Source organism: Argiope bruennichi, chromosome 7, assembly GCF_947563725.1.
Source record: "Argiope bruennichi chromosome 7, qqArgBrue1.1, whole genome shotgun sequence".
Classification (NCBI taxonomy): Eukaryota; Metazoa; Arthropoda; class Arachnida; order Araneae; family Araneidae; genus Argiope; species Argiope bruennichi.
Window position 1 is genome coordinate 21,085,362 of NC_079157.1, and position 9,885 is coordinate 21,095,246.

The 9,885-nt window shown below is 32.3% G+C and overlaps 1 long non-coding RNA gene across 1 annotated transcript; it reads left to right on the top strand.

Annotated features, from left to right (window-relative positions):
* Positions 1 to 4,383: 4,383 nt before the first annotated feature.
* Positions 4,384 to 9,108, top strand: LOC129974964 (uncharacterized). The gene is made up of 3 exons (XR_008785000.1): positions 4,384 to 4,501; positions 6,357 to 6,524; positions 8,981 to 9,108. It is a non-coding gene; the product is annotated as an uncharacterized LOC129974964 (long non-coding RNA).
* The last annotated feature ends 777 nt before the right edge of the window (positions 9,109 to 9,885 follow it).

Sequence of the window (9,885 nt, forward strand, 5' to 3'; positions counted from 1 at the left end):
AGGGATGTACAATGTATCTTTTCGTCTATCAAACAGTTTTGCAATGATCCCGATGTACAGGATTACTCAAAAGTCGGAGCAGGTTTAAAATATTTATTTCTGACGAACATTAGGTAGGAATATGATACATAACTGGATGGATATATCTTTAGAGATCGAATAATCCGATAAAACTGGCAATGTAATTTCTTTAAGAGCAAATACCGATGTCTCTTGAAAACTCGCTTTATAAACTGCTGTATTTAAAGAACGAAACTATTGCTGCGTGGGTATTGTTGTCTACTGAACAAAACGCTTAATCGTCGTAAAGAGATGCGCAGCTGGTACAGTAAATTCATATAGAATTATTAAATCTGCAATAGGAAAAGCACTAGCCATTCCGCAAGTCATTTAAAAATGTTGATTTCATCCGAACTACTTTCGTCCGTAGCTTTAATAAATGTTGTCTTGTCTAAGGACTTCGGTACATGTAGATAACAGATAAAAGAGTAAGCATTGCTAGTGCTTACTAATCTTCCGATCGGCGAGAGGAAATTGTTATCAATGAATTCAGACACCAATAAATTTATTTTTTATATTTTAAGTAGATGTTCGTCGATACTCTGTGTGGGATTTCCAGTTTATAACATTGACATACAATTTCTGCGCCTTTATGGTATAATTCACTGGAAGAATCAGCAGGGAATGAATTTGAATTTTAGAAACATATATTAAATTGCAACTACCTGAATAATAATTTTGAAGAAATTGATTAAATTTCCGTAATTAAAGCATATATATATTAAATATATGTATACAGGGTGTTGACGAATTCGTCCGATCGACCGACATATTCAGAGGGATGATAGTAGGCATCAAGAAGATAAAGAATCGCCATATAACATAGCGTTGCAAACGACGTTTATCTCCTTAATGTCCACTATGTTCGTCCTGAATATAATTTTCGAATTTGGTGACGCTCTCTGCGAACATTGGTACAGATATCACAGAGAGGGGTTTTGGTGCCCATTTAAGTTTTCATGAATATCTTTGAAACTTCCCAGTTTTCACACTACACGCTTATATGACATTGAAGAGTCTGAAATTCCTTACACTTTCAAGTTTTAATATTTTTTTCAAAAAAGGGTTCTAAACTACTTTTTCGTTTTCATCAACTTGCGACTCCCTAGATCATAAAATCGGCATGTTACCTACATGAAAAGAAAACATTGAATAACGTGCTTTTATTTAAAAAAATCGTAGTTGAAACATCATTTGTTATTTTTTTTTATTAATTTTTTACAGTTTCCAACCGTTTTCGGACTTCCTATATTTTTGCGATTTTCACCTATTAAACGTCGTTTGGAACCCTGTGTTGTGTAGTGATTATTTATCCTCTTGATGCCTACTATTATCCCCCTGAATTTGTCGGTTGAAATCGGAAACACACACTCTCTCTCTCTCTGAATATATATATATATCACGATCGATCCTCACTATACTTAGAGCGTTCTTAAAAATGTCGGTGTCCAGGCCAATGGGTAGCGCGTCTTTCCCGTGATCTCGGCGTTCCGCGTTCGAGTCCTGGTTCAGGCATGGTTGTTCTTTTCCTTGTGTTCTCTCTGTGAGGTGCGTGAATGAACCCCCCTGTAAAAAGAGGTTGTGCAAGCAAATGCGTGGGTGCTATCTTCATTTGATCTAGAAAGCTAGAAATCAGACTTCTGCCCTCGGGTGCTCAGGGGTCTTTACCCTCAGAAGCTACTGCTCAAAAAATTTGCATAAAATAGTCACACGACAAAAAAAAAAAAAGCATTCTTAAATTTTAAGTGAAAAATTAGAAATTTTTCGTCTTAAGCGTTCGGTAAATTAAAAAGTTTCTTTGGTAAATCGAAATAAAATACATTTTTTTACTTTGGTTACATCCTTCATTTAATGATAAATACCATTTTATTTGATTAACGTAATTATACGTTATTTCTACATACCGATATCATTACTTGACAAATCCTTTATACTAAAAGAAAATGTTTCTAATTCGGGGAAAACTCGGGGGCGGGTTACAGTATAATTTTAGAATATTCCCAAAATGGAATTTCAGACTATCCCCAATTTTTTTACAGAAAAAATTAAATGTGCTATTTTTACAAATACATATATATATATATATATATATATATATATGGATTAAATCATTAGAAATGGTTTCTCGAAACTTTATCGTGTAGTCTCTAATAAAGTTATTTTTTCACTTAACATGAGTGATACTGTAGATCTCTGGTAAGACTACGAATGACTTATATATATATTGGTGAAAAATGGTTACAGAAGACTGATATTTGTTATAAATCCTTAGGGCTTTTACTGAATGTATCGTGCGAGCTTTGGTTAATCCCTGATATGTGGGTTTAAGTATACGATTACTTAATGCCTGATATGTGGTTATTTCATAAGTACCCGAAAATCGAACATATATTTTAAAAACCTACCTTCCGATAGATCAAAATTCAATTATGACATAGAAATACATCTGTAATCACAGATCATGCATCATATTTTATAAATTATGAAGTCAATGCATCTGAATTTTCAGGTTACAAGCATGACAAATTATAGATTGACAGTCAACCCTTAACGGATTCAATTCCAAAATCTGAGATGTATCTACTATTTGAATAATAAACTTTTAAAACAAATTTTATATACAGTGCTCTTTATGCTTTGTAATTGTCATATTTAACTGCACTCGGCAACTGGCCCAACTGACTTCCTTGAATTACATTCAACCCTCAATAGAAGTTTAGCTTAGTTCAGTTATGTTAAAGTCTCGGTTTGAAGCAAAACTAGGGCTATTTTGGGATGAAACTCGCAATTTTGAACCGCGGTCAGAAAACGAGGGCGACACATGAGCTGGCACCTCCCCACACCACACCAACGGGTGGACGTTTGGTCCGGACGGATTTAATGCACTCCATACCCGTTTACACGAAGGTTCTTCGAAAGAATTGGGTCACGCACCTGAAATCCTTCGGTTCCGAAGCCGAGATCTTTCCACCAGGCCACCGAGGCCAAACACACCATAGAAATATACATGTTTCGCGTCAATCCCCAATAACAAATCTCACTTGTTTTGTGAAAACCTATTTATAGGCAGGACTAAAGCTAAATCTGCTTTTCTGAATGAAAGTGGTATGAAATGTGGAGATTTGTCAAAACATTGAGCTCAAGGTTGTTTTTTTTTTGGCTTTTTTTGAAGATTTTAACACATTTTCTTTACATTCTTCGTATTCGAGGAAGTACTAATCATCAAATATATTTTCACAAAAAGTTCAAACAATCATATAAAGAAATAAATATACACTTTAAATTAATTATTCTAACATTCCTAAATAAAAGTACGGGAGTCAGTTTGGTACGGATGAAGAAATGGGAGGTATCCTGCCATTATTCCATTACAAGAATTCCAATCACGAAAAAGAGTAAATTTGATTTTCGATGAAAATATCTCGGAATTTCGAATCTGCATTGGAAACTGAATTTCAGGCCCACTTCGTTGCTACGAAATTACTATATTTCTAATATTTTCTTATATTACACTCATATTTTGCAAAAGTTATTTTGAAACAGATCTGTAAATTTCAAACCTCGGTCAATTGACGAAGGAAGTACCTGACACATTACAATCCTGTCTCTCAAATATTTAACACTCCGCGAATGAGCTGACGTTTCAACCTTGGCCAAATTGGCGGTCTTTAGGTTCATACAAATAATTGTATTTCTGTATTATAGGTATCCGAGCAAGGTGCTTTTTTATGAAACACAATTCCCCCCCCCCCTCCTCTTCTTTAACATTAAAAGACGATTTCTAATGAAACGCCAGGAATTTGTGGATCACCATAATCAAATCCATGCACAGAACTCCGAAACTCTGCATAGAGATAAAAAATATTCTGTTGTTGTTGTTTCTTATGGCACTTGCCATGGACATGCCAGCTGTTACAAAGACAACGATTTAAGCCGAAAGGGCGCGTCTCTTGTTTAAGTAGCGACAACTAGGGTCAAGAGTATGACTTTTGCCAGTCGCGCTTCACTCATTCGCTTGCACAACCCCTTTTTACAGGCGGACACATTCACACATCTCACCGATAGAACAGATGAGAACAACCATGCCCGAACCGGAACTCGAACCCAGGACGCTCAGATTATGGGGAAGACACGCTACCTTACGCCAGGACGCCGGCAAAAGTATTCTGAAATGTCGAAACGAAGTAAAATAATTCAAGAATAAGGTACTTTCTCCTTGGGAGGAATTGAAATGAAATGATGAGTTTTATTGATGGTAATTACATATTTCGTTGAGTATAAATACTTTAATGCACGAAACTAATTGAAATATTCAAATGTGTTGTTGATTGAATCATAGTTAAAAAAAATTGATGAAATTTAGTTCCTATCAATTTTTTCTCGTTGTTGTGTTGGAGGAATTTAACTTCTTATGGTGCATAATTTTTTTTTCCAGTATTTGGTAAGATGCCTTTAACTTTTATCACTAACAAAATATGACTTTGCCTTCTGTTTATTGATTACTTTGTTTAAGTGTGACGTGTCTGATTCGTTTAGGATAGTTGTTTCATTTCGTAATGAGTTGTATGAAAGTCTAAATACATGTTTACCCTTTTAATGCGAGATTTATTTAGGGCCTTAGAAGCACAATTTTTGGTCGTTCATTATTTTCATTTATATACAAATGGAAAAGAAAATTGAAATGCTTCAGCTTAGAAAAATCATTAATTTAGATTAGTTTCCACGTTTATTTCTATTAAAGTTCTTCTTTTTTCTATTAAAACTCTTTAATTAAAGACTTTAAAATGCGAGTGAGATGTATATCACTTCTAAAATTCGAGTATTTATCTGAAAGACATGCGTACTCAAGTAACATTTAAATAACTCGGGTGAACTTCCCAATTCGAATGGGCTGAAATATTCAATAAATGTATATATAAAATGTTTTTGAAACTGGCATTCATTGTCTCATGTATTGAGCAGTTTCAAAATATTGTCTGTCATTCAATATAATTTATTGCATTTCGGGACAATCTGTTCCAGTATAAAACCATTTTGTTTCAACTGTTTTTTTAAAATTCTGCTAATTGTATTTCGTATAGTTTATATCTAATGCATCCTGGCTTCACAGTTGAATAGTATTTGCATACGCTATGCTGATATATAGCAAGAATCTGTTTGTACGAGAATAATAATTGAAGTTATCCAACACGTTCCTGGATAATGAGAGGTGATGACGGCTGTTCTGCTTTTATCTTAGTGATGAAAGGAGGAAATGCGTGATGAAATCTTGCTTCGAGAATTAAGATGTACAGCTGAAGAGACTTAATAAAGGTTAAATACAGGTCAAATTTTCGAATCGTAATTGCCAATGATTCAGTTTCTCTCTTGTATCTTAATTTCGTAATATTCCTGGGTCATAGGTGCATCCAATTATCTTCTGAGATGTTCAAATTGACTTCGAAACAATTTGCTAATTCCAGACTAAGTACTAAATTTAATGTACAAAGACCTCTATGATGTAAGGGATTTTACTTTGAATCTGTATGGTAGTCTTTCTGGAATCGAAAGATATAATTTAATTTATCGTCGGAGCAAAATAGTTGCGAGGGTAGCTTGAATTTTATGCTTGTACAAGTAGAATTTCGCAATTTTTTCGTTTATTTTGAAGCTGTCTTACAATTCTTAGCACTTGCGATTTCAAGGATACTAGAATGTGTAAATCCCTATGCGATTACCCACGCATTACATGTAAAATTGTCATGTTCAACAACAAAAGTTTAGTCTGATAGTATATATGGTAATAGATTATAAATTCTATGAAGGCATTTACTAATTTGTAATTTACAAAAGTAATTATCATGTCTGCGAATGCAGACTTCATCAGTGTATCATGTTTATTTTGAGGGAAGATCTGCAAGAGTTTGCTTTGCACTCCAATTTTGAAGCGTTCAACTGAATATAGTGGGGAAATATGGTCTATTTGAGGTGTAATTTTTACAGTATTCTTCTTCGAAGTTTCTAAATGCAAATGGTATTGTGAATTTCTATCTAATTTCAGAATTTAAATATGCATTTCATGTAATTGCACTAGTCTGCATTGAATTTTGCAGTATCAAAAATAAGGTTATTAAAACTCCGTTCTGAATGTGCCAATCAATATTGAAATTTGGGATCGAATGTTGTTAACTGCCAGTATGTGTCTGTAACATGTATTTGATTGCTTATTAAATATGCATTATTTTTAATTTGTATTCTGTCAAAGGTTTTTAGGTAATTCTTTTTATTTAGGAATCTTTTTCTTTATTTCATAATAGATCCCAGAATGCCAGAAAAGATGTTAATGGAGAAATTTTTGATCCTTTCGTTAGAAGGTGAAACTTTCAAACACTTATTGACATGGGTCAACAGAGACGAAGGGATCTTCAAAATGTTCTGGCAACACAAATTCCTCGAACTGGAAGGTAGTTTTCCAAGTCTTCAAAGTAAGCTCATAAAAATCTTTTTTGATTATACCAATAAAGAAATTTGAGGTCAAATATTATTGACCCATGTGTTCCGTAACTCTCGTATTTACGTATTATTGATCAATAGATATTTTCATTGTGAAACGAGTTTTTAGATAATACTTCATATAAAATGACTTTACTTAAAGTTTTATGTTTGTATAAATGGAACTTTTAATCTATTATTCGCTCATGTAATTATTTTGTAGTTTTGAAATTTTCATAAACATTAATTCCAGAAAAATGCATACTATGTAGGAAAGTTTTGTTTTGAATAATTACAGATGTTTGGAAACCAAGGTTATTTATGGTAATTTTAAAATATATTTTGGTTAAGATGAGGAAAACTGCATTTTCCTCATGTTTCTATTTGTAATCGTGTATCATTCATAATTTTGTATTGTGTATATATTTGTAATTCGTATGAAGAAATGCATCCATGCAAAATTTACCAGCTTCAAATTTACTAATTTAAGGAAATTTTTATTTAAAAAAAAATCTCTGAATAAAAGAAAATAACTTTAAATTTTTATTTGAAGTTTTATTCCAGCAACTATGCTTAAACTAGCTGTTCGAAAATTCAGATATCAATTAATGACTATAAATTGAATGAAAATTCAGGTACGTAGCCAACATTAACATTATTAAAAGGTTTTTATACCTATAATGAAGTAGTTAAATTCATATAATACCCTTTTTAAAAGTTAGCATAAACTTAAAAATGTGTGTGTGTGTGTGTATGCGTCCTCTTTAAATCTTTTTCGCCAATCTGTAAATTTCATAAGTGAAAAATTTAATCGCAATTATAAGTAAATTTTAGAGCTCAAGTTTTGAGTCAATTTGGTTATTGCAACGGAACCTGCAATTTCCCTTCCTGCAAATATATTACCGATTCATATGAAGATAGAAATGTCTCCATGTGCAATTTGCCTCCTTGAAGCTTGTATAGTGATAGTAAAAAATTTGAACAGAGATTTTGATCTCGCTGAATTCGTAAGACACGGTTTTGGAAGATGTCTGTCTATTTTCGACAAAGATAACTCCAAATCTTTAAACTCGGCAATTGAGATTTGGTGTAGAATCTATCGGATTTGAATATTTCTATCAAACTGAGTAAAATCGGTTCAGTTGTTCTAATTGAATCTGATAATTGCAAACTGAACAGAGCTATATGGATGCCTGTAGCATAGTATAGATTCTTTTCATAGTATAGATGTCTGTCAAATTTAGCTGAATCCAATCAGCTGTCGACCGCCTGTATTTTCTAAAACATGTAAACCTGACAATTCAAAAACGCGGACTAAAATATATGAAATTTGGTACAGGATTTTTGTAATTTTATTCTTTAATTGTTTAAGAATGCAACAAAAAACGATTCGGCTTTTGATTCTTTTAATCGCGCACCATGGATAAATAGCCGAAACACTCGCCGAGGATAACAGGGTAAATTCGGTAAAAATGATAAATTGATACCAAAGGATAATATTTCGTAACTATTGTACCCCAACACCATGCAATGAGTAATCTGGTATGGTAGGTTTATTAGAGTATACAATAAAGTTTTAAGATTATTCCAATTGGGTTTCTTCCTGAAAACGACAAATATATTACACATTCTTATTAAAATAAAAAAAATCCTTGCATAATTTGCCTTTTTGAAATTTGCATATCTAAAGAAATCGATAGTTGAAAGACTCGTATATTTTATTAATTTTTCGGTTATTTTATTAATACAAATTATCTATTGAATTTTCAAACCTTCTTTGAAATTTAGATTGTTCTCGTGTATGAAATATCTTGGTAGATATTTTGAAAGTTGAAGGAAATATTTTTTACTTGTCACTTTATTTATATTTCACCTGAAATTGTATGTATCTTTAATAAATCTCTTGTCTTTTGATAGCAACCCGGGGATGAAAAATGGGAAATATAACTGGGAATGATATTAAAATCATGCTTAGAGTAAGCATTGTTTTCATGCAGCTGTGCAAACGCGCTGTTGTACGAGTATATTAGTCTTACGGAAAGAACAAATATTTTCACTTTTAGAGTCGATATGGTTTCTGCTTGCATTGTGGCAGAAATGTTTGGTAGTTGAAGTATAAGACATACTAAATGTCCGTGAAGACGTTAGGCAAAAGCAATTAGATACACACGTTAAAAACGACGTTGTGGGAGTGATTGAAAGCATTTCTTGTATTCAAAATTTAAAGCACGGCGATTTCCTATTTTCTTGGAATTAAAAGAAATGTGTAAAGGATAATTTTTTCTTAAACTTTGTCAAAGTAGGAATTGTATCATTTAAATGATTCATAAACATGAATACTTCAAAAGTTTGATTTGTTAATTATATTCTTTTCACTTTTAAGAATAAAATTTTTGTCATAGTTAAAACTTCTTTCCTTAGACTAAATTTTTATTCCTTTTTTTTGTAGGAATAATCACTGTCCTGAAGATTTCACTGTTCAATGTAAAGATTAAGAATTGTCACCGTTTGCATTTCCATCATCTATTTGTAGAATTTATTTTGGCATTACTAAAATTTTCTACCATTATTGCTGTGAATGAAATATTTGTAAATTGTTAAATAAATTAAGAAAATATTTTTACTTCGAAATTGTAACATTATTTATAAATTCATTAATTTCTGATAGGAATTCAGGTAAGCATTAGTTTTTATGTATATTTCCATTCATATAAGTCATTATGAAACATAATTTTTGTTGCTTAGCTGTAATTTATTTTTAATTCTGTCAAGGAATAACCATAACAGTCGAAAACCATCAAGGAATAACCATGAAGATGTAGTTGCTGGGATGAAGATGTAGTTGCCTCCATGCACATTGCAAACATATACTTTTTAAATTGTGAGTTATTTCAGTTATAACAAAAAAGTTTGTCTTATTCTAAAACTGCAAAATTGTGCATGAAAAATCTGCTTTTGGATATAATTTTAACTAAACAATAGATCTTTACTTATTACGAATTTCAAACTTACATGTAAAGCAAATACAAAAATAAAATAGTTACTAATCTGTAATGTCGCTTCCCAGCAGTTGGTTCCACAGTATGAAAGACTGTTTTACGGCCAGATCTATTGGATATTGATCCAGTATCCGATCAACATCCAATAATTCCCAGGCAAGGCGACCATTTGAAACTTGGAGACAAAATGGATGATACTGGAACCTTCAAGAATTTTGGCGATAGGTCCATTAGGACACGATTAAAGGTGACATTGCGAGGTCTTTCTTTGCTGTATCACAGGAACTATAGAAAGCCTCGAGACCGAACTAGATGCAGTAGTGAGGTCAACTCAAGTTATTAGTTTAAGGAGTTA